The sequence below is a fragment of the Camellia sinensis genome, chromosome 4 (assembly GCF_055761805.1).
Source record: "Camellia sinensis isolate YWXY chromosome 4, ASM5576180v1, whole genome shotgun sequence".
Classification (NCBI taxonomy): domain Eukaryota; kingdom Viridiplantae; phylum Streptophyta; class Magnoliopsida; order Ericales; family Theaceae; genus Camellia; species Camellia sinensis.
Genome location: NC_138964.1, coordinates 69,872,598 through 69,898,306, shown reverse-complemented (window position 1 = coordinate 69,898,306; position 25,709 = coordinate 69,872,598). Strand labels below are relative to the sequence as shown.

General features: G+C 36.3%; 1 long non-coding RNA gene across 1 annotated transcript; it reads left to right on the top strand.

Moving 5' to 3' along the window:
- Positions 1-5,067: 5,067 nt before the first annotated feature.
- LOC114320068 (uncharacterized) lies at positions 5,068-7,880 on the top strand. The gene is made up of 3 exons (XR_003649678.2): positions 5,068-5,162; positions 6,021-6,105; positions 6,972-7,880. It is a non-coding gene; the product is annotated as an uncharacterized LOC114320068 (long non-coding RNA).
- Positions 7,881-25,709: the final 17,829 nt, after the last annotated feature.

Here is a 25,709-nt window from a genome sequence, read left to right as displayed (position 1 = left end):
GAGTTTTTTGTGCTCGGTAAAAATCTCTAAGCAGAATATTAGTGAGGTAGATATAGTACGTGAGTTTAAGGATGTATTTCAGGAGATACATGGACTTCCACCTCAACGGGTAGTAAATAAACTAATATCAATCCTAATCTTATGAAAGCAAAAGAATTGCGAGAGACATGTCTTACAACCATAGTTATTTTTCGTTCGACGATGACATTTAGACCAACTTCTTGATCGGTGTCTTGCTCCACACCTTGTTCGATATCCTAACTGCCGTTTCCACCACTTTGCTCACTAACTAACGATTCCTGAACCCCAGTATCTTTCCAATTAATGAAGCTAGGGAATACAAGAGCTGAGAGTTGTTGTTTACCTCTGGGGATCGGTATGGCTTTGTCTGTTGAAGTGAGAGACTTCTTAAGATCATTGCCTATAAGAAGAAAAAAACATGGTTAGCCTACAGAGGAGGAGCCGATTAACATCTAAACTGACAAAAGAAACTACTTGGCTACCTGTTCACCTTTCTACCTAGGTACAGGATTTAGGTGATCTTCTCATTCGCCGAATTCCCAATTGCCCTGAACGACAACCATTATGTCATCTATCTTTTTGCCAGAACTGGCGAACGTGGTTACTAAGTGGTGGTCAGTGTCCTTGGCTCTTAAAAAGTACCTTTCTAGCCGACCAGAGGATTTGGGTAGGGCATAGCAATGTTGAATAACAGAAATTCTTAAGTTAAATTAGAGCCAACGGCTTAATTCTATTATACCCATGGTTATTCGGTAGAAATTTACGTTGAGCTGGGAAGGCATTAGTCCCTAAAAATAAAGCATAGATCTGAGCATAGGGTGGAGAGTTAAGTGAACTCCACCCTCGGCAACCGCTAACAGAGGAAGGATGATGGTGTTGACATCAACTCTTTCCATGTTTACCTCTTCGTCCCTAACGAGCATCAATTGGATGTCATCAAGGATTGCAAAGTGATGATGAAAGACGATGACCTTATCCACATAAAGGAGGGCTTTCACATAATGGTCATAGGAAGACTGAAACAGAGCACGAGATAAAGAAACAGTAGGAGATGATGGAAATTCTAAAAAAAAATAAAACAAGAAGTAAAGCTTAGAGGACTTACAAGTTGAAATGAAAGATGCACAAATGGTAGAGAGAGTAAAGCAACTATAGATAAAGTCTTGAAGGTGAAGAGTTGTGAAGATGGAGTCTTTTCTGAAGTAAAAGGGCGGAGAAGGTTTTCAAATCGTATTAAATGAATGAAGATTTCGAAGAAACAAGAAACTTTCTACATTCCACATCATGTCCCATTTGACGTGTCAGAGATAGAATGACGTGCCCATTACGTACCCGAATTTCAAGTAAATCGGCACTTCCGTAGTCGAGCACACCAACTATTCAAAATTCAAGGATAGTCGGGTGCTCAGGGGGCAGTTGTGGGAGCCGAATAAACGCAATATAGGGAAATATGGAAAACGAAAAATGGAGCGTATCTGATCCCATCTTAGATGGGCCAAATTCGCCAAGCCCATTAGGTTGGAACACAAAGCCGAGTAGGCTAGGATAAACCAAGGGCATTTGCTGAATAGCAAACCAAGGCGAAGCAGAGCCGGAGGAATAGAGGCTAATCGACATGATGAGTGGGCCTATGTTGTCCCATTTTTGATATGCAGTACAAGTATGGGCTATGAAAAAACAAGGATGAGAGACTACCATAAAGAAAATATCTATGAGGGTGGCTATAAAAACTTCTTCTCTCCCTTTTTAAGAAAGACTAACTTGTTCGTTGGAATGCTAATTCTGGTACCATCGACCAGAGTGTTTTTCTGTTTCAGTTATCAGAGTGAGGATCTCTCAAGGGCTTGTTTGGGACAGAGGAGTATTGTAAAACCACCCCTCACATTCTTGATGATGATATATATATATATATATATATATTTTTTTTGATCAACAAAAAAAGGAACAACTTTATTGATGAAATTCAACAAAACAGATGAAACACATCAACAAAGCAGGGAAGAGACCCCCAACAAACGCACCAGAGGATGGTGAGATACCACCCAACAAGAAAAGACAAGCAAAAAGATCAACACCCAAAACAGAAAAACTAACAACCAAACTCCAAACATAGCAAAAGACTAGCACCAACACCAATACAGGCCTAACACCCCCCATTCCCACCAACTTACAAAGACAATGCAAGCATCCCAAACACCACCGAAGCCCTCCAACCAGCACAACACATCAGCATCAAGACATAATACATGTGGTGTTATATGTTAGTATGCTTGTCCAATCAAGAATTGCATGAACATAGGGTTTTTAAATCGTTTCTTCCTTTAATCGATAAGTTGTCCCTCTAGTTCTAGAATTTATTAAAATATCAAACCATCATGAAATCAAAATATGTTTTAATGTGGTGTCATTGGATATGTGTAGAGTATGTGTGATTTTTGGTAGAGCCTAAATATGTGTTTTGATAAGCCAAACTATTCCTCAAAATTTTTGACAAATTTTTTTTGAAAAACAGTCCACTTTGCCCATCCGAGTCCCAGAAGTATTTTTACCGAATTAATTTTCTTATCTCTGGAAGTTTGAAAATTTTCATATAAGCGTGTGTTCTTGAGATGTTTTGTGATTATGACTTGTTTCCTATTTGCTTTGCTATGATGATGGCATTAGTGCCTTCTCGATCGCTCTATTTACTCATGTGTTAGTGACTTGTATCTCATACCACTATTTTTCTTTCGTTGCTAACCGCGCATCATAATGAACCTAATGAAAGGGAAAACTTAAAAAGATGGTAATGGGGTTCGCATTCACTTTTGGAACTCAATTGAATTTGTTGTTATCGGTAATGAAAAGATGGTGGGACGTGTTCCCTTTGAGTTAAATATTGCGCAGGCACGAGTATATTCAGACTATATTTTGGAGGGACAAGATTGGAGTCTCAGGTTAGGGGATAACGGTATGGATACCCTGTGGAGGGACAGGGCTAGGTTCAACGAAGCTTAAGGACAGTTGAGGGTGTTATACTTTTGGAGTTTTTGACCATCTTTTTTGAGATCCACTGATGGCATTGTATGGTATATAATCGTTGCAGGCATCCGTGGTAAGGTAGGACGAGTGGTTGGTAGGACGAGTCTCTTTTGAATAGTCAAATGTCCAATCTCTGTGGTTGGTAGGACGAGTCTCTTTGAGGGACTCTAGCGGTTGTTTTCTCTAACTGTTATTTATATATGTTGTTTTCTCTAACTGTTATTTATACATGTTGAACTGATACATATATTTGTTGCTTTACAATTGTTGTTTATAACTGTTCATTCATTTCATGTTGTATCTATATTTGTTTGTATTATCCAAGTAGTTTTGAAAGTAGGGGTTTGGGTGTTCCTACTGGGCTATCGCATCTCGTGGCTTTTATTGTCCTGACATTCAACACTAGGTATTGAGGAATTTACCACGAAGAAGACTGTGAAAAAGCTTGGGGAGCTGTAGCGGATATGGACTCATGCCGGATTTCCAATCTAACTCCTGTGTTTTTACTTGTAATTTGTAAATCTATGATAATGATGCCTGTATATATTAAATTTTGATGTATTATTATATTGGAAAATACTCCCGGTGTGCAATGAGCAACATCATATGTAACCTTACACAAAATTACATAAATTTTCATGAACTTACATAAATGAAATCACAAAAATGTATAAATTGAACACAAATTTGCATAAGTTCGTAAAAATATACGTGATTACATGAATTTTTATTTAACTTAAGCATTTTTGTGAGATAACTTATGTAAGTTCGTGAAAATTTACGTAATTTTTGTGTAGAGTTGCATACAGTATACATTGTATATGGGAGAATTTTTCTAATTGAAATTAAAAATAAAATCTAGAGTTTAAAATAAAATAAATTAAGTACTAGGGATTGTTTTCAAATTATAAAATAGGAAACAAATATTTCACTACAAGAATTTACACATTTGGCGACCACTTTTGCCGACCAAAAAAATTTTAGTCGCAAAAAAATGATATTTGGCGACCAAATATTAATTAGTCGCGAATGATCATTGTTTTTGGCGACCAAATATTATTGGTCGCAGAAGGTTATATTTTCGCGACCAAAAAATGAGTTGGTCGCAGAAAGTGGTATACTTTTCTCGACTAACTATAAATTTGGTCGCGGAAGGTCACATATTTTTTGGCGACCAAATTTTTGGTCGCCAAAAATTTATTTTCAGCAACCAAAAAAAATTAGTCACCAAATTTGTATTTTTAGCGACCAATATTTTAGTCGCCATTGATTGAGATTTGGCGACTAAAAAAGTTTGTCGGCGAAGGTACTTTTTCTACGACTAATTTGGTCTTTTGGTCGCCAAAAGTTTGGGAGGGAAATTTTATTTTTAGTGGGGCGGGAATTGAAATTGTTTGGCGACAAATAAATTTGGTCGCTAATTTTAAAACGACGTCGTTTTGTACCATGAAATCAGAAAAAAAATAAAAAAATAAAATCAAATCGATGCCCTTTCTCTTTGTTTCTCGGTCTGCCCTCTCCCTCTGTGTTCTTCCTCTCAATCGGTGCGCTCAATCGGTGCCCACTCTCCGCCTCTGGGACCTCTCCACTGGCATCACTGCTCGCCGCTTCGTCTGCCACTCCAAAGATGTCCTCTCCGTCGCTTTCTCCTTCGATAATCGCCAAATCGTCTCTGCTTCCTGAGATCGCTCGATCAAGTTGTGGAACACTTTGGGTGAGTGTAAGTACACGATTTAGGATGGTGATTGAAACTCGATTGGGTTAGTTGTGTTCGATTTAGCCCTAATAATCTTCAGCCTAGGATTGTGTCTTCGTTTTAGGATCGGACTGTGAAGATTTGGAATTTGACCAATTGTAAGATTAGGGCTTCGCTTGCTGGGCATTCTGGGTATGTGAATACGGTGGCCGTGTCGCCCGATGGGTCGCTGTGTGCGAGTGGTGGGAAAGATGGGGTTATTTTGTTGTGGGATCTGGCTGAGGGAAAGAAGCTTTACTCACTCGATTCGTGTTCTACAACTTAGGGCTCCTATCAAGATATTTGGTGATTTGCATGGGCAATTTGGGGATCTTATGCGACTATTTGATGAGTATGGCTCACCTTCAACTGCTGGGGACATAGCGTAAGTGTTTTTGTTCGTAGATTATGTTTCATTTTTTGACATTTTATTCCAATATTGTTTCCATCCTTTAACAAAGAGTTCATCATTGGCCCTAACTTCTTCTAATGTTTCAGAGGCAAACATTAGCCTCTGTAACTTGTTTTATGTGTTTTTGTTTTTATATTGAAATTTTGACAAATCTGTGCCTTGATCACATATTGCGTGGATACATTTTTTAAGTTATTGGTGTAAGAATCAGTATGGCATTGCCACGGCCTGGTGTTTGGTTAGACTTGAGATGTGATGCAAACAATCAAAAGTTAAATAGGATTGAATATGTAAAAAACATTCATTGAAACAAAGCAATAGTCAAAAGTATAGACCGGAACCACCTGAGGGTGGTGGACTGATGGTGTCTTCTTTGATTTGAATATTTCTTCATCGAGGAGCTTGATCAGGTGGCCTGATGGTGGTTTCTTTGATTTGAATATTACTTCTTGTGAAGCTTGATTTGAATTTTGAAAATCTATGATACTTTTCAGACCCTGTTTTGTACTGGGTACTGTGAATTGAGTCCAAGGTGCAATAATATGAGGCAACATATGATTTTGGCTAGATGCAGGGTCTTTTTATTATGCATAAAATGCTAGAAATAATTGTTGTTTATTGTCATGTTTCCATGGGCATTCCCATGGAACTACATTTTTCTATTGCTCTTACAGGTCTACTGTCTGCGTATTATGTTTTTTTTCTTTAATGAAAGTGATTACTTCTGTTTGGCCTTTTTAAAGCATGTTCTAGGTCCTTCAGTGAGATTATGCAATTACTAGCAATTTTTTTCCCTTTTATCATGATGCCAATTTCATGTATGACTATCAGATATATCGATTATCTCTTCTTAGGAGACTATGTTGATCGGGGCCAGCACAGCTTGGAAACAATTACTCTTCTGCTATCTTTGAAGGTATAATACTCTTATTTGGCCTGTATGTTCTTCCTTAGTGGTTAATTATCTTAGGGCTCAAACATTTTCTTAAACTAAAACATGTTGGCTATGTTTCTGTCCATATTGATCGGTTGAACTAGAAACTTGTTACAAAGACCTAGAAGGGATCGGGTGAGTAGGTAGAAACTGATGAAAATGAACTGTTAACATGAATGATGTCTACTTTCCCAGTCAGTATTAAGTGTATGCTTAAGTAAGAGGATATGCTTGGAAACACAGTTACGAGTAACGCTTTTGAAATCTACATGGGATTGGTTAAACCTAGTTTGAGTAAGAGGATATGCTTCATTTCTGTATTTTGCCCCATTTTCTCTAGTTCAGATTAAACAAGAAGCTTAGAGCCTTTATGGTTTTTTTTTCATTGTTTTTGTAGTAATTTTCTGTGTGTGTGTGTGTGTGTGTGTGTGTGTGTTTTTTTTTTTTTTTGTGTGTGTTTTGTGTGTGTGTGAAATCAAATAATGGGACTTTGCAACGTAGTTGTTTTCCTACCATTTGCATTTTCTTATAATTTTTAAGATTGAAATGTATACATCTAATTCAATGTTGAAGACTAATTCAATGTTGAAGACTGGATGTCTGAAAGAAAACTATGGATCAATTGAAGACTTTGGATCAATTCATATTGTCAACCTTTCACATGAATTAGTCTTCATATTGTCAACCTTTCATGAAAAACTAGTTTTCATATTGAATTGATCGAACCTTTCATGTGTGTTAACTTTACATGAATTAGTGATTGTCAACCTTTCACATGAATTAGTGATTGTTCGTTGCACTATGAACGTGTGTTAACTTTACATTTTACATTGATATTCCTATTCTAGGTCCTGTTTTGGAACTCTGAAGTTTGTCCAGTTGTGTTCAAGCTTAACTCCAGCTGACTGGTCCATATAAAGAAGATTATTTGTTTGTATTTAGTTTATCTAAATTGCTAATTGAACTAGTTCTATAATTATAGTTGTATATGTGTATGTATTGGGCCTTGAAAAGAACAAGTTAGCAAAGAACTAGAAAGAGGAGGATTCCAACCAACCTCAAAACATGTTAGGAAGATAAGTAGATAGAAGATAATTCAATTTACTTTTTTAATGAAATTTTAGGTGGTTTTACCTTGTCTTTCCTTCATTGGATTTGAACTCTTATGAATATTTATGGTTTCTCCATCTGTTTAACAACTCCTCAAGCTTCCAAGGTTCCCTTTAACTTTCACATGTGTTTATGTGAGGATGAGGTAACCATTATTACAGCAAAAAAGAGAGAATATGATTGAACTACATGAATATTTTTCATGCATGTTTCTTTTTAAACAAAAGTATATATCTTCTGTGTCAAATTTTTGCAAATTCATTCTCCATCCCTCTATCAGAATTTATGTTTCTTTGGTTAATAGTGTGTTTAAATTGAAGTTATACATAATTAAGGAAAGAAAGATGACAATGAAATCTATTTGGTGGTTGGGATTGCATAAAAAATAAAGTAACATAATTTGGAATTATTTTTATTGTGTGAAACAGTGGAAAACAAATGACATGATAGCCAATTTTGATGCACCATTCTAGAAAACATTTATTAAAATTTTCTTGAAAATATGTTTACTCAACAAAATATTTAAGATAGTTTTTGGTTTGATAATGGACATTAGAAGCAAGATCAACTTTAAAATAGTTGAGCAAAATCATCTCATGTGTTATCTTTATTTTGAAATAAGGCGTGCCATTTCTGACATAACATCAAGGGAGAAATTTCCTTTTTACTAAACTTGGACAGATTCTGACCCTTTGTGTGTGGATATCATAAAATATCATTCAAAACATAATAATATCTATTGATACCCTTTTCTCATTGTCTTTCCTTTGGCTTTGGACTTGGTTGCCTTCATCTTGCGGTGGCCGTAGCTTGCCTCGACCTAGTGATGGCAGATGTGATTGGTTGTTGCATAGGATTCAATACTAATAGTGATTGATTCCCTCACTTCCTCATGAACTCTTTTAATATGATCTGCAAAAGCCTAACTCAAGCTAGCCTCATGTTAAATGGTTACTAAATTAAGAACATGTTGATTTGTCTTTCATGCATTCTGCATTCTGCAAAGTGATGCAGTGGTAACATGTATGATGGATTGTCCGCTTATACAAAATATTTCCTATGGTCATAAGCAGAAATTTTGATTTGGTCATAAGACCTAAACTCCATTGTCTCTATCTCGCTCTGTGTCTCGGTCCGCCCTCTCCCTCTCTGTGTTCTTTCTCTCAATCGGTGCCCACTCTCTCTAGCTCACCGAAGTCCCTCACCATCGTTGCTCACATCCGTCGCACATCGCCATCGCCCTCTGTCTTTCTCTCACACAAAGGCAGCGATTGCTGGGTATTCGCTGCTGTGGTTGTTGCTAGGTATTCGCCAAAAGCATACGTATGCATACGGTACCGTGATTTTTGCACTCTCGATCGTTGGTTGAAGACATTGTTTACTGGGCAAGGCTGGATTCTTCTTTCTACCTGGTCCTCTGTCGAACAGGTATCCAGAAAGATTTTTGGGAAATGTCTCTCCTGATGTTGTTGCAGAGAGAAGTGCCCTAATTCAAGAGTGTTTACGATCCATTCTGCACTCCAGGTTTTCATCCAGCCTTCCAAGTGCTCTAAAGGGTACATTGCTCATTCCTTTGTCTTTTCTATTTGATTCCTTTTATCTTTGTTTTCTTGTAAAAGAATCGTTGACAACAATTTTAATTACTAGAATCTGAACTGTAGTCTTGAAAGCCACTGTTGTGCAAACCTTAGCTTTATATGCCTTATTGTAATTTCTTGATCCACCATTTGCTCTTGTGGTTCAGCCTGCAAACCTAAGGAATTTTTAGGGTGCCTTGCATCAGTGGATAGCACCGACACTCTGTCCGCATCATGAGTTGGTTGGCTTTTTTGCGTGTATATATATATTCACAACATACATATTTTTGTGACTTTTGGCTGTTGATATATGGTAAGTGAAAGAGGGTGGAAATACTATAACCACAAATAATATGTCTTATGGTAATAAGATTCTACTAATGCAAGGTCAATAAACAATGTATATATTACATTTTTCATGTTGGTGAAGGCATGCTATCTTCATTTCTTTCATTTTTTTCTTACGTCTATTAGCCTTTACTTGCTTTGTACTTATATTGCTTTGAGTAATATCTATTCTTTCTTATTGTGATTGACTCGCTAGAATAACATTGCTTAGTTGGTGCCCATGGTGAAACAGGTAAAAGACTGTGATATCTGTGGTGATGTTGGTCGGGAGGATTTTCTTGCAACTTGTAGCAAGTGCAGTGATGGGGCAGAGCACACGTAAGTCATTTATGATTTGTCACTTAGACATTACTAGTTTTACTGTAGTTCATTTGCTATCTTCTCTTATTCGTTTCTTTGAAATGTGAACATTCACATTTTGTTTTATTTTCAATCAATCAGTTACTGCATGGGTGTTAGGATGGAAAAAGTTCCTGAAGGCAATTGGATGTGTGAAGATTGCTTGCTTCAGGAAGAAATTGAGAAACAGAAGCAAAATAAATTGGAAAAAGTAGGTAGGACTCTGCAAGGTCCATCCTCAAATAAAAACCTCCAAAATGCTGGAAATCTAAATACCAATATTAGAACTCATGTGGAATTGGACGCTAAAGGCTTAGATGTTGAGAAAAGTAGACGAGACAAAGTTGGTTCAATTTCACGCATCTGTGCTAAGAGACCAGCGGGCAATTTAGAATTTGACTCTATTACGAAAAGAAGGGCTCTTGAAACGAGTGTTGGATCTCTAAGGATGTCCAACCCTTGCAAAAAAAAGTCCACTTTCTCAGGGTTCTCTGCATAAGAATGTGGATAATGTGAAAGTAAAACCGACGTGTCACGTATCTACTTTCAGTGACCGCTCACCCTCATCCATGATTTCTTTTTCTAATTCACCCAAGACTCGAACAAGTCGTCAGATTTCATGAGGTAATTTTCTAGCCTTCCAAATGATATTTTAGTGATTTTAGTGATTTTCATCCAGCCTTCCAATTGCATATGTTTCATGGAGCTAACATCTTTTTAATTTAGTGATTTTAAAAATTCTGGCTTCAATGGCTTCTCCACAATCAAAATGTGCATTTAAATGAATAATGCTCAGCAACTGTTGAGCATGGGAGTGTATTCTAGAGACCAAGAATAAGCAATAAATTCAGTTAATGATATTTTCGCTCATACTCCAATGAGGCCACATTCTAAATGCTATATATATGTACTAAGATAGGCATGCATATTAAATGGGCTCATGTTCAGACCTGAAGTCCTCTCTTGATGAGCAAACTCTGGAATTGCAGGTTAAAATATAAGATAGGCATGCATATTTAATGTCAAGGAATCAACTCAATAAGCTTCAATCCCAACATACTATTGTGGGTATATGGATCAGGTTTTTGTAATCTATAGTACGTAAAGCCACCTCAGTCAAATTCAAGACAATTAAGACCTCTCACACAATTGTAGATTAACTCTCGGTAGAATTTTTTGGAAAACGTGGTGGCCAATAAATCACTTATGAATTTTTAAGTTAAAATCTCTTATAAACATGAAAAGCAACAACATTAAGGAAATAAATTCATAATAAGACCAGAAACCAAGCTATATTTATTCACAAATCATCTTCATGTGAGTCCTATTAATCAACTTTCCAAACCCTGTTTTATTTTCACCAAAACTCTAGTGATTTTTTTTCATGTCTGTATTTCTCCTGCAGTGTCCAAGTCTGGAATAGTGGAAAGTCTCTTGTCATGGGCAGATTCTGGAGTAGTGGTATGTTTTTATTCTTTTATTGCATTTTTATGCATTAATAAGAAGTTTAAAGTAGCACTTAATGATTTTTTCTGCATTTTGACTCTAGACCTTGGGTATTTCAATTCCAGAATTTCTATACATAAATATCTATAAATTTTCTAAAACTAAGGTGACTCATGTGTGGGCATGTGTGCATCCATCTATTCATTCCTGCAGTAATCTTTCCTATTCATTTTTTGATATGCACAGGTAAAGCATAGTAGAACATCATCCCCATCTTCTTATGAGAAGGATTTTTGTGAATTGGTAGATATATATACCAGAAAGAAAAGGCCTGATAAAAAGAAGCATAATGTGATGCTTATATACATGTTTATATGCATGTGTGCATCCATTTATACATGTTTCTTCTAGTGACTCTAGTCACTTCATTTATCTTATTACTCTTCTAATTGTCCAATCCATGGTAAAGTGGGGATCTTTGAAAAATTATTCTCTTCTTAGCAGGTTGAACAGCATAGACAAGGGATTGAGAGATTGATGTGGAAGGCCATGGATGAAAAATGTCGTGCTGATAATCTGTCTCAGTAGGTTGAAGAGCATAGACAAGGGATTGAGAGATTACGAAAGGAGATAGATGAACTTGTATCCTTGAGAAAGTTGGTTGAGGCTCCTGATGACCTGTCTGATAAATGTATGAATGATGTAACTGCAAAAGTGAAAGGTGGGTTTCCGGCAAGAAAAAGTAGTGCTGCTGAAGAAAGGAGACTTGCTGATATTGAACGAAAAAAGGTTGAGGAAAATCTTATTCAGTTGGAGAAGTTAAAGAGAGAAGCCGATGACGCAAGATCAAAATTGGTTTTGGAGACATTCAAGTCTGAAGAGGCAAACAAAAAGATTGAGGCAAAAAAGAAAAAGGTGATTACAGAGAAAAAACGCGCAGATTCAGAGATGGCCAAAGCAGAAGAGCTAAGGAAGTTTGCAGAAATTAATTAGAAGAAGGTCATGGATGAAAAGTGTCGTGCAGATTATTTGTCTCAGCAGGTGGAAGAGCATAGACAAAGGATTGAGAGATTACAAAGGGATACAGATGAACTCGTACCCTTGAGAAAGTTCGTTGAGGCTCCTGATAAATGCATGAATGCTGAAGCTGCAGAAGTGAAAGGTGGGCTTCGAACGGAGATATTAGAGAGAGAAGCTGATGAGTCGAAGTTGGTTTTGGAGTACTTAAAGTCTGAACAGGTAAACAAAGGGCTCAAGGAAGAAAAACAATAGGTGATCAGAGAAAAAAAGCATGCAGATTCAGAGACAAGGAAAGCAGAAGAGCAGAGAAAGGTTGCAGAAACAAATAAGAAGGCGGCCATGGAAGAAAGACATCATGCGAATCAGTTAGCTCATCAATTAGAGGATAATAAGCGAAGAATAGAGGAACTACAGAAAGAGATATTGGAACTTGTGTCCTCTAGAACATTGGTTGAGGCTCCTGCTGTTCTGCCTGATAAAAATATGAATTCTGAAACTGCTATAATGAAGCTGCAGAGAAAAAAACTGAAGTTTAAAAAGAAGCAAGTAAAACATGCAAAAAAAGTTACTGAGTTTGAAATATATCGTAATAATATACTACAACAAGAACTATGTTGCTTAAGGCAGGGTTTTGTTCAATTTTCGCATCGCTTGGATGTACTAAATAACTACTTCTCACAGCAGGGTGAAGGTAGTGATGACCTGGTAAAGGTCGGTTTCTCTTTTGCTTATTATTCATTTAAACTATCTGAACATACTTGAATTAAATTTTTGTTGATTATTTGATAGGTACAGTGATGTCATTTATCAATAATAGTCTATAGCATACAGGTTTCTAGTGTTTGTTATTGGACTATATTTTGGTTGAGTTTACTTAGAAGCAAGTTAATTGAAGTACATACTTATTTGACTGATGGCTGTTTAGCTTTTAATCTGATGGGTGAGTAATCCAATCAGGGCTTATGCTCTTATAATTCATCATGGACTTGCTTGTATTTGTATTTTAATAAATATTAGGAGATAGTTATTTGGTTGAAGATTATAAATAATGCTATTCATATGTAGCTGTTGTCAGTCAAGTTTTGTAGCCTGAGAATATATAGTTTCAACTTTAAATACTTGAGTTATGTGTTGAGTACTTATTCATCCTATTTTCTGTATTCTTTGCAAGTGATTAGATTTCGATATCTTATGCTTTTTTATTTTTTCTCATTCCTTGAACCAGAGCATACACAAGTTTCTTCACATGGTATTTACTTAACTACTTGTCTAATTTTTGCAGACTGGCAACGTCTTTAATACTCCAAGCTTAAACTTGAGGAGGGAACGCTTCAGTAAAAAGCGGCGCAATAATGAGCTTGTAAAGCCTATTTGCACAGCTATGGATGCCTCTGATTTTATCAAGCAAACCATAGAATATTTGAGATTGCTTTCTCAATAACATTAATCTGAAGGGCAGATTTTGATTTTGAATCTTGCTCACCCCATGATTCCACATCAAATTGATCATCTTGTAACTCAACCTTTTGTTCCAATGGAGTTCTTAGTTCTACATTATGATGGATAGGTGAAGATACAGTGTCTTCTGCAATCTCAATATCATTAATCTTCTGGGCAGATTTTGACTCTGAATCTTGGTCATGTTGATCTGAAGACAATGGGACTGTGGTAGCATCAGCAATATGCATTTTTAGCTCTGCATTATGATGGGTAGTTGAAGATACAATATCTTTTGCAATCTCAATAGCATTAATCTTCTGGGCAGATTTTGACTCTGAATCTTGGTCATGTTGATCTGAAGACAATGGGACTGTGGTAGCATCAGCAATATGCAGACTGTTTCTGGATGTTGCAACCGTAGAAGAGTCAATAACACTATTGAGGAATTCTGAATTAGAATCATCACAAGAAACTGTATTGCACAAAACAGAGTCCAAATTTGATGAAGCAACTGCCTGTTGATCCACCTCCTTTTCTGTGCAAGATTCTTGAAGATGCTCTGGGGAACATGCCTCATTGATTTCCATACCATTTTGATGTAAATCCTCGAGAATAGTAATAGATTCTTCTTGCAATTTTGTGGGACTGGTAGAAAAAGATTTGTTGTCGCCTTCATTATCATCACAATGCGAGCCAACAACAGCAGTAGCCACAATCACAACTTCCGAATGAACAGTTTCAATTACTACATCATCTAAATGCACATCGGGAACTGGTGGAGGATCTGGAGATCTTTGAAAATCAAGTGAAAATTTAAGGCTGCTATCATCCTTTCCAATGATATCCATGTCAGTGGAGAATCCACCCGATTCTTCACAATCTGCTGCATTGGAAGCCACATCAAGATTTTTCTCTCTAGAATATGAAAAACCCACTTCTGCTGAATCAAGTTCATGTGGGGAAATATTTTCTGATATTCCTGAGAACTGATGCTTTGTAAAGCTAGTAGCCTCTAGATTGTCCACTGTCTGAGTTGAGCTAATTGCTCTCTCCTCTGGCATTGGAGGAGCATCATCTACTTTACTATACCATCAGGCTTCATATCAGGATGACAAGTTTCCAGTTTTGGGAAGGCTGAATCAAGATGCTGCTCTTCTGCATGTGAAGCAACTGAATGTGGTGAGACAATCTGAATCTTGGAAGGAGAGTTTGGGAGGCAGAAAGTTCTAGCGTTTTTCTTAACAAGGTCACGAAGCTAAATTGTACAAGACTACTTGGCAGTATGAGCATTTTTGGGAGGATTAAATATTTTTGGATGGATATGTATGGATAACAAATATTAGTAGTTTTATTTGTTGATAGCTGCGCATGGATAACAAATAGTTATGTTTCAAATTGTTATGCTAGATGGATGTGACTTGTGAATGAAAACTTAGAATAGTTGTATTGTGTCGAATGTTAATGAATTATGTATTGTGTCGAATGTTAATGATTCAGTTAATTTGAATGATGCTTTAAACTTATAGGTTTATTATGGATTGAATGAATTATTAGGAATTACAGGTGTATTGTTTTCCTGCTTTGGCGACCAATTTATTAGTCGCGGCATCCAAAATAATTTTTTTTCGCAAAAAATGACAATTGCCGACCAAGAGTTTTGGTCGCAAAAAATACATCTATTGCCGACCAAAACAGCTCTTGGTCGTGGAAACTTACTTTTCCCGACCAAAAATTTTGGTCGCGAAAAGTAACAAATGGCGACCAAATTTTTTGGTCGTGGAATGTCACAATTGGTGACCAAACTTTTTGGTCGTTGAATGTGATAATTGGCGACCAAACTTTTTGGTCGCGAAATGTGTCAATTGGCGACTAAGATATTTGGTCGGGAAAATATCACTTTTCGCGACCAAAGTGTTTTAGCGACAAAATGAATTAGTCGCGGTAATTAAATATTTAGCGACCAAAAATTTAGTCGGCAAATCCAACTTTTGCCGACCAACCAAAATTTTGGTCGCGAATTACTTTTGCCGGCCCTCAATTGGCGACCAAAGTAGCCACCAAAAAAATTGGTCGCGGATAACTTTTGCCGACCAAAAATGGACTTTTAGCGACCAATTTTTTTGTTGCCAAAAGTGTTAATTCTTGTAGTGTTTATTTCAATAAAATAAATGCTTAAAAAAATTGGGGTTTGTTGGATTTAATCGCAAAATTTGGCAAAATCAAGAACTAAAATGGAATTAATTCAGAACTCATAATTTAGAATATAAATTTTAAAAATTAGGGTCTGCACAAAAATTGTGTATACCATTTTTCTATGAGAAAATTATGCTGCGGCTGAATCCTTTAAGTAATAAAAATATAAAATGAAAAAAAAAAATTCTTGATCCTGGAAAGTCATGGCATTTTTTTCTAGTCATTAATATATAAAATGTTTCGGAAACAATACGTGTTGGTCTGGATTTTAATTAGTTTTTGGGGAACTATTAGTATTTAATATGTTTTTGATGGTACCAGATAAAAAGTTCTTTTATTACTTAAATAATGTTATTTAGATTTTGAATTTATGGATGGATTTATGAAATAAAAATTATACAAAGATAAATGGGTGACACGTGTACAAATATGTCCAAAACAATCATTGGTATTTGGTTGGTTGCAGTGAGGTGGGTAGATAGGTGAATGAATATGTGACCCATCTACAAATAAGTGACATTTGAATAGATAGTTAAACAATTTTATGCACACATAAGTAACATTTGAATAGTTAATTTATGGATAATTTTACCATTTCAAATATTTTTTCATCCTTTGACAATTTAGTGTGTACTATTTTAAATGTTCCATGATGTGAATATGAGATATTCACATTGTCAATGTAAATATCAATGCGCGCTTTACTTTATTATTATTAAGAGTATTTTGTTAGCTATATTACCTACTTGACTTATTGAAACATAATAAAATAATTTAAATTAAGTTAAACATAAGTAGGTGAAGAAAGATTTATGAATAAATGTCCACTTATTTTTTTATTGGATTGCTTAAGTATTTAAGAATTAGCTTCTCTCATGTTCTTAATCAGATTGGAAGTGGGTTGGCTTTTTGACTCTTTTGATTATTTTAGCCTGGGCTAAAAAGTTTGGTTTGGGAAGGATTTTTTGACTTTTTGACTTTTTTGATTTTTTTTGTAAGAAAAGAGTGTAATGATTTGGATGTGATGTTTTGTTTGTTGTGGCTAAAATAACCTATTTTATCTTTTATGGCTAAAATAGCCCCAAACCTATCCAAACCAATTTGCCAAACCATGCCTAAAGAGGTCTAGTTAGTTTACTATGGGCCCACTAAGGACCTACATTGTAATTTGAGTTATTTTTTGTGCAGAATTTATCGAGTAAATCATTTATGTTAAAATCAAATCGATCAAATCAGTAACCACATAATTAGATCATTTTAAAAAAAAAAGAAAAAGAAAAAGAATGAGTGGTTAATTCTCTATATCAAATTTTCCTTTACTTCTTTTTAAAACAAATATGTTTTGATCATATGACTATTAATATTTAATTGATTTAATTAATTTAATTTTTAGATGAATATGCTCCCCAACTAATCTACAAAATGAATGATTCTAATTATTAAAATAGACCAAAAGTGGAGCCAGATTGGGCTACCTAGACCTCTCTAATTCCATTAAAGAAGGAAAAGAATCTTACTTTCATGTGTTTATAATCCTTACTAATTTCTTCTCTTCTTCCTCCCCCTCTCCCTCTCCCTCTCCCTCTCCCTCTCCCTCATTGTTTGATCTTCTGTGTTTGAACATTAAAAAATAATAATAGTCAATAAATTTCCTAGGGTTCTCTGTATTTGAAAACCCCCTTTCAATGCATTTTGTTTGGATCATGGAGAAACTAAGGAGGGGGTCCAACGACCAATAGGACTGATGCTGATATATGGGATAAAAACTTGTAAGCTATAAAGTGGGACCACTGATACTTTGCCAACCATGTCCTATGTTCAAAGAACTTTAAACTGTGCTTGGTTGGTGATTTAGAGAGAGATTTGAAAAAAAAAATGAATGTAAAATTAAATAAGATAGGGGTATATTTTAATTATATTTTATCTATTTTTTTTTTATTTATTTATTTTAAATTCTCTAACCAAATACACAATAGGGTGAGGTCTCTAGTAGGGTTGCAAATGAACCGAGCTGTTCATGAACAAGCTCGGCTCGGCTCGTTTAATAAACGAGCCGAGCTCGAACTCGAATATTAAGCTCGTTTAGTAAACGAGCCGAGCTCGAGCTCGCATAAGCTCGGCTCGTTTATCTTTATTTAAATTATATAATAAATATATTATTTATATATTAAATAATATATAAATATATATAAATACATTATTTATATATTAAATAATATATATATATATATAAATAATAATATAAATACACTTTTTATATATTAAATAATATAAATAATATTTTTTATTTAAATATTTATATTTAAATAATATAAATAATATTAAAGAAAATTTACCGAACCAAGTCGAGCCGAGCTCGAGTTTCATTAAAATTAACGAGCCGAGCCGAGCTCGAGCTCAATAAACGAGTTCGATAAGTAAACGAGCCGAACTCGAAATCAGTAAAGCTCAACTTGGCTCGACTCGGTTCATTTGCAGTGCTAGTCTCTAGTTACCAAGAAACAGGTAAAGAAGTCATCAGTATCTCGTAAATGTGGGAGATGTTACAATCTAGTGAGAGTGAAAAATATTTATATTTGTGATGCTATAAATTTTCTGTGCGTCGTGTATGGTTTTATTGTGTTTAGTGTAAATCTTTCTTATGTATCAAAATTATATATATAAAAAATTCAACTATAATGTAATTATTGTCTCAATGTTCTTAAGTCTCATCACAGATCATATTTATTATTAAAAGTAATATTTATTTCATACTTAGATGGCATATTATAAGGGTTTATTTATTTTTTTTAAGAGAGTCACGTCAGTATGTATTTTCTTAATTACATATAGAGTTCTACACAAACTCAAACCTAATTTAAATTATACTAATTTTACCTATTTTATATGGACTCTTTATACCGAATACAAATTCTATCTTAGAAATTTGTCGTTTAAATTTTATAGTAATTCTATATATGAAATTATAGATTTGTCATTTCCGGCACAACAATGATACTTTTGAAGAACCTCTGAAGTTTGGATTTTCTAATTAATCACTTTACACGTTGAGATAGATCTATTATTTGTATGTTTTCATTATTTTTTGTTTTTAGGTTTAGATGTTGTTACATGATTCTTTTTTGATTAGTCATTGTTGAATTTCTTTTATATAATTGATATTTTAATTTAATTAAGAGTGCTTATTTTATAATCTTATAATTTAATATATATATATATATATATCATATAAAATCATTATATGATAATTCAATTACAACATGTTTATATTTAATTTTTTAATAAATTTTATAAAATTTCTATTTTTACTTTCCAAATGAACATAAAAGAAAATCGAATAGTTAGAATTACTTTTAATTTTATGTTGCTAATTTTTCTTCTAATTTAACTATTATATTTAATATCAAAATGACTATTTTATAATTTAATATACATCATACAAAATTATTATATAATAATTACAATTTTATAATACGATAGAACTAAAATTATCAAAATACACAAATAATATAATTAAAAATAATATATATAAGTATTCAAGTAATAATTTTATAGAATGATAGCGTTAACATTGTTAAAATAAATAATTAAAATCATATTTTAATTTTAATTTTAAATTAAAATTATTCATTTATAACATATATTATACCATCAAATATTTTTTTAATAAAATAATACATATACAAGTCACCTGTTAGTTTATCCTAAGAAAACTAAAGTGTATACTATCAAATTAAGATGATGAAGATTGATTCAAAGAGACTCAAGAAAGGGGACCACATGTGTTGCTAAACAAGACTTTAACCTGAAAGGTTTGGGGAACCAATAAATACCCACAAGCGATCAACTCAAAGTGTCATATAGCAGAGGGGGAGTCAGTCATTGTTACTCTTGATAAAGTACAAGGGACCACTGACATTTACCGAAACCGGCCCTTCTTGTGAAAATGACTTGAAATTGTGGGTTGGGGGTCCTGGACAAACTGTATTCTGGACCTAAGTGTTGGGTGAATTATATCTAGAACTTGAATATGGAGTCCAATATTGATAGTTGTACTTTTTGATTTAAATGGTATATGTATTGTGGAATTACTGCATGTATTTAAAATTTGCCTCTCGTCCAATTTTAGTTAAATTGATATTAGATAGTTGATTTCAAAATCGAAAGATAATAAATCTAAAGAGTTTACTCGTTTGATCTAAATAAATATATTTTTTGATTTTTTTAAAAATGATTTACAAAAAAATAGAGAAATAATATGATTTAAAAAAAATTAAAAAATTAAAAGTGTACTTATATAACACATTTTAAACACACTCTAAGGCCCTGTTTATTTTGGGGTGTAGAGGGTGATATGGGATTAAGATGCAGGTTAGATCCATTTAGGCCATGTTTGTTTGGGCGGACTGGATTAGCATTCTCATGACTAATAGTCCTAGGACTGCGAATCCGTTGGATTATGTATCCTATCTTAATTAATAATCAAGTTTAAAATAATTAGTCCGTATTTCAATTGTTTAACCAAATATCAGATTAATAATTTTATTGGACTATTAGTCCAATCTCAAGTTCATGTCCATCCAAACAAACATGGCTTTAGTGTTGTGTTTGTTTGTAGAGTTGGGAAATGAATTAGGATGAAGGAGGGGATTAAGATGGAGGTTGGAAGGGAGATTGGGATGGATGAGGTGGATGTGGTATTAGAAAAATAGTGAAGGAATTAGAAATTTTTTTATTTTTTACATGTTAGGAATTTTTTTTGAGTATTAATGTTTAATTTTTTTGTATTTTTTTATTTGTTTTATTATTTTATATAAAAATAATTTAACAATTTTCACACTAACAACCATCATCAAAATAAACATAATTTTATTTACTCCCTCCCTATCAATCTCTTTACTATTAATCCCCTTAATTTTATTTCTAAAAATAAATAAAACTCTCCGATTTTACATCCGAAAATAAACGGAACGTAAATAATAAGGTCAAGTTTGGCATGATTAAAAAAAGATAAAAAGTTAAAAAGTCATTATCCTATTTAAGTCACATTATCTTATTTAAGTCACATCACCTCTTTAATACATCACTTCAAACCCAACTCAAACCCAACTTATATTTTATAAAAAATTAAAAAATACACTTATTTAATTTTTTCAAACTAGGCCAAGTGATAAAAGTCCCAAGTGATAAAGTCCCCCTGGGACCACAACTCAAAGCTGCATTTCTTCTAACTTTTCCTCTCTCAGCTTTATATCATTATGTACAATCGAAAACCAAAGTCGAAGATTCTTCAGGTTTTACAAGTTAAAAGTGGATTAATTAGAATGTAAAGTGAAAATATTTAGATGTGGTTTGATAATATTTATGTTTTTAGTTTTCTGGTTATATTTATAAAAATTTAAAAAATTTAAATAAAAATTTGTTTGGTAAAATTTTTGATTTATAAATTAATGGTCCCAATTTATAAATTTGGTCAAAAAATAAAAATATAAAAAACGTGTTTCCGTTTTGAGTTTTTATTTTTTATTTTTTACCACCCAATACTAGCCACCACCCGCCACTGTTTTCCACCACCGTTTTCTGTCACCACCACCCACCACCCACCACCCACACCCCACCACCACTTGCCACCACCACTCACTACCCACCTGCTACTACCACCCACCAGCCACCCTTGGCCACCACCACCCACTAGCCACCCCTGGCCACCACCACCTACCTGCCATCCACCCGCCACTACCATCCACCGCCCGCCACCTACTTGCCACCATCACTCACCAGCTACCTGCCACCACCCGCCAACACCACCCAGCACCCACCACCTATCACCACCACCACTGCCACCATCACCCACCATCCACCTGCGACCACCACCCACCACCACCACCCATTTGCTACCACCTACCACCCGCCACCGTCACCCACCCACCCACCAACCACTACCACCACCACCCGCCATCCGCTACCCACCTGCCACCACCACCACCACCCACCACCCGCTATCGTCACCCACCCACCCGCCACCACCACCACCTTCCACCCATCCGCCACTACCACCCACCATCACACACCACCCACCTGCCACCACCACCACCCACCACCCACCACCACCACCACCCACTTGCTACCACCTACCACCCGCCACTGTCACCGTCACCCACCTGTTGTTTTTAACCGAAGGTACAATCCTAACGCATCACACGCAAGAGGAGACAAGGTGGTGTGAACACCGGGATATACCCAATGTTTTTAACCAGGGGTACAATCCTAACGCGTCACACGCGAGAGGAGGACAAGTGGTGTGAACAATCAGGCGCACCTGCTGTTTTTAACCGAAGGTATAATCCTAACACGTCACATGTGAGAGGAGGAAATGTGGTGTGAACAAACAAGCGTACCTATTGTTTTCAACTGAAGGTACAATCCTAATGCGTCACATGCGAGAGGAGGAAATGTGATGTGAACACCGGGCGAACTCGATGTTTTTAACCAAAGGTACAATTCTAACGCGTCACACGCGAGAGGAGGAAGAAGGATAAACAAATTGCGTAAGTACGAATTAGAAATAAAAATGGATTGTACACAGAGAGGTGTAAAATCAAAATAATCAAAGCGGTGTAGTAAAGTGGAAGCCAATTTACCCACGTGTTAAAACAATGAACACAACGCACCGTGTTTCAATGTGGTTGTGAAATAGATGATGATTTTACTGTGGCACGAATGATTTTATCTAGAACTCCTCTGAATGAACCATACATAAAATATTGTTTGTGTACAATATAATAGAACAAACAATTTAGGCAAAATAATTTATAAACTAACAGAGCAGTTTAAATAAATTTAAACAAATCAAAACTATGACTTAAACTATGAGTTAAACAAGCAAATTATGAATCAAATCATGCATTCGTATAATAAATTCAACTGAACAAAAATTCTTGTTTTTCTTTCCCACCCTTTTCGTATTTTTCTTTCCTTCTTTTACTTTTGCTTGCTTTTTTGCTTTCTTTCCCTCTTTTTTTTTTTTTTTTTGCTCTCTTATTTCTTTCTTTTCTGCTTTTCTTTGCTTTTTTTTCTCCTTTTTATTTTTTTTCTCTCTCTTTGCTTTTTCTTTTTCTTTTTTTAAATAACTTTCCTTTTTTGGTTTTTTCCTGTTGAAACCCTATAAACAACAAAAAGGAAGAGAGGTAGAGGGAAAGAACAAAACTGAACTGTGTTGACATTGAGAGCCAGCCAACCTCAATGAAGCACGGCCGGGCCTCGCGACAACCGGCCGGGCCACGATAGCGGCAGGGGCTGTTTCAGCCTTTCCTTGCGATTTGCTTGTTTAAAGCAAACCCAAACCCCATTTCCTCACACATTTTCATCCGAAATCACTTTCTCCCTTTCTCTAGCTTTTCTCTCTCTCTAGATTTCCTCTTTTTCTTGCAATACCTAACAATCCTTACCATTTTTTCTTCGAAACCCTTCATCTCCTCTACATTTTGAACCTATTGGATTTTGATTCGGCAAAGTTTTTGGGTTTCTCATTGTTTTTTCCTTGTTTCTCATGGACTTTCTTGGTTTTTTGGGGACTCACTCTCATGTTTTTGCTTTCCCCTCCCATTTTCTCTCTTCTAGGATTTAGCCCTTATATTTTCTTGCTTTCTTTTCATTTTTTCCACTCTTCTCCATGGCTAGTGATGAAGTTCCCATTTCGGACCCCGCTATTGGTATTGGGGCTACCCTAGGCGCAGACATGGAGGCCGAGGATGCTCCCTCATTACCTCCCCTCGTTGATAGGCCATTCGATGTGACCACATACCGACCACACACACATGCTCTACCTCTAGGTGGCATTTTGAGATTTGAGGGCCTCATCCCCGGGATAGACGAGGATATCTTGCTACGAGAGCCCATGGAGTACTATGCCTCCATGGTAAGCAACTTCCCTTTGTTTTGAGGCATTGTTGAATCTCACAAGTAGAGCACTAGTTAATGCTTTATATTTTCCATTTGTAGGTGATAGCTAGGAGGATTGGCAACTACGGATCCATATCAGGCCCCCGGTGTTGGTATGAGAGACTGCTCGCTGAGGTCCGCGCACTAGTTGATATAGCTGGCTTGGGGCCCTTCTGCTCAGGGCTTATACAGATGAGGGCCGAGTCACTGTTGTACGGGGCCTTGGTCAAGAGATGGTGGGACACCACAGATTCATTCTATTTCTCATCAATCAGGGAGTTGACTCTGACCCTGTACGATTTTACGATGCTCACCGGCTTGCAGGTTGGAGTTGGAGGCCCAATTCCATGTGATCCTGACATGACAGAATGGAGAACCGCACAGCATCATCTTCTTGGAGCGATCCCGAACATCACCAGTCATGGGGTGGTGGGGTACAACTGGTTTTTCAAGTACTTCTCTAACTTTCAGCCCACTACTCCAGATGAGGTTGCCCAATACACCAGCGACTTCCTTATGTATCTCCTCGATACTACCCTATTTGCGAACAGGGAAAATACCGTGGGGTTATATCTTTTGGGAGCACTGGTGCACCTCTCCCAGGTGGTAGAGTATGATTGGGTTGGCGCCGACCTAGCCACCTTGTGCTGCTACATGAGCTCTGTCTACCGCCGCAAGGCAGATTCACTCGGCAGCTACTGGAGGGTTTGGGAGGTATGCCTCATACTCATCTTTTCTAATCATTATGTTCATTCTACTTTTTCTACTCATCTGCATTTCATTTTCTGCTCATTTATTTTATCCATCTTTTCTCTAGGTGTATACATACTTCACCTCTCTGGCTCCGGTCTCGCTGAAACTGATTGAGTTGTTAGTACCCCGCTCACGGTACTACAGCTCCCAATTTGAGCGTTGCCGTCATGTAGGCCGAGATTCCCCTACTTCCACTACTTCCTTGATACGATCACTGCAGACCGGGTAACAAAATATCAGCCTTTAACTACTACATACTGTAAGCAAACTACACAGTTTCCCACACTACATGGTCATTCTCATACTGTTGCTTCTTTATTGCACTGCCATTCTTATACTACACTGATTTCTGACATTGGATTGATCTAACACTACACTAATTTCTGACATTGCATTGATCTAACACTGTACTGATTTCTAACATTGCATTGATTTAACACTACACTAATTTTTGATAGGTTGACTGGTATCCCTGGGCAAGTATTTCCTAGGTGTCGAGGATGACCTATGTCATGGTATGGCATGCCTCTACCATGCGGATTCTATTCGAGGGCCTCTTTGGCTGGGCTTACTACCTGGAGGAAAGGTTCATCCGCCTGACACAGGACATCGTTGACCTCGACATTCCACACCCTTCCTCCTCTAGTTATGAGGGTAGTTGATGAATTGTAGGACGGTCCTCAAATCGACCTCCTGATGTTGAGCGAGGAAGGCGATCATCATCATGAGCCCGGTGACTTCACTACCTTCTTACACACTCGAGTGAAGGCGCCTCTTACCCCAGGCATGGTTTGCACTATACCGGAGGTTGCTGTTGCTGGTGCTGCGGCTGGTCACGCCCCTGCTGGAGGTGCCCCTATCGTTGCTCCCATTCCTGGATTTCCTGTGATCCCCACTGAGATCATGTACATGCGTCTAGATGGAGTGATCGAGCAGATCCCATTTGAGTGCATCAAGGAGAGGGACCGCAGGCTTGTGTTCGCTCCTAGCATTGAGCAGGTACACATTTCTTTATGCTTCTACTCACTTTATCTTATTTTATTTTTCTACCATTTCTGTTCAGTAGTCTCTGTTACTTCTGTTCCTTTCTCAAATTATGTTCCTTTTGTAGATACCCTGGGTGTATGCTAATGACCTCCTTCATACGATTGACTGACTACTCCTTATGGTACGGAGGAGGCAGACCGCCTTAGTCTTTCATGAGATTAAGGTACATTCTATTCGTAGTTCAAGTTCACCATTGTTTGCCAAACTGTTTATATTCTTGTTAGTCCATATTGATACTTGTATTCTTTTCAGCTTGAGTCAGCGCCAGCAGTGCCTGCAGGACCTCCTTCAGCTAGTAGATGGAGACGGGGTCCCGTGAGGGGTTGAGGGGGAGTCGATCGAGGGAGAGGCCGAGCAAGGCTGCGCTCACCT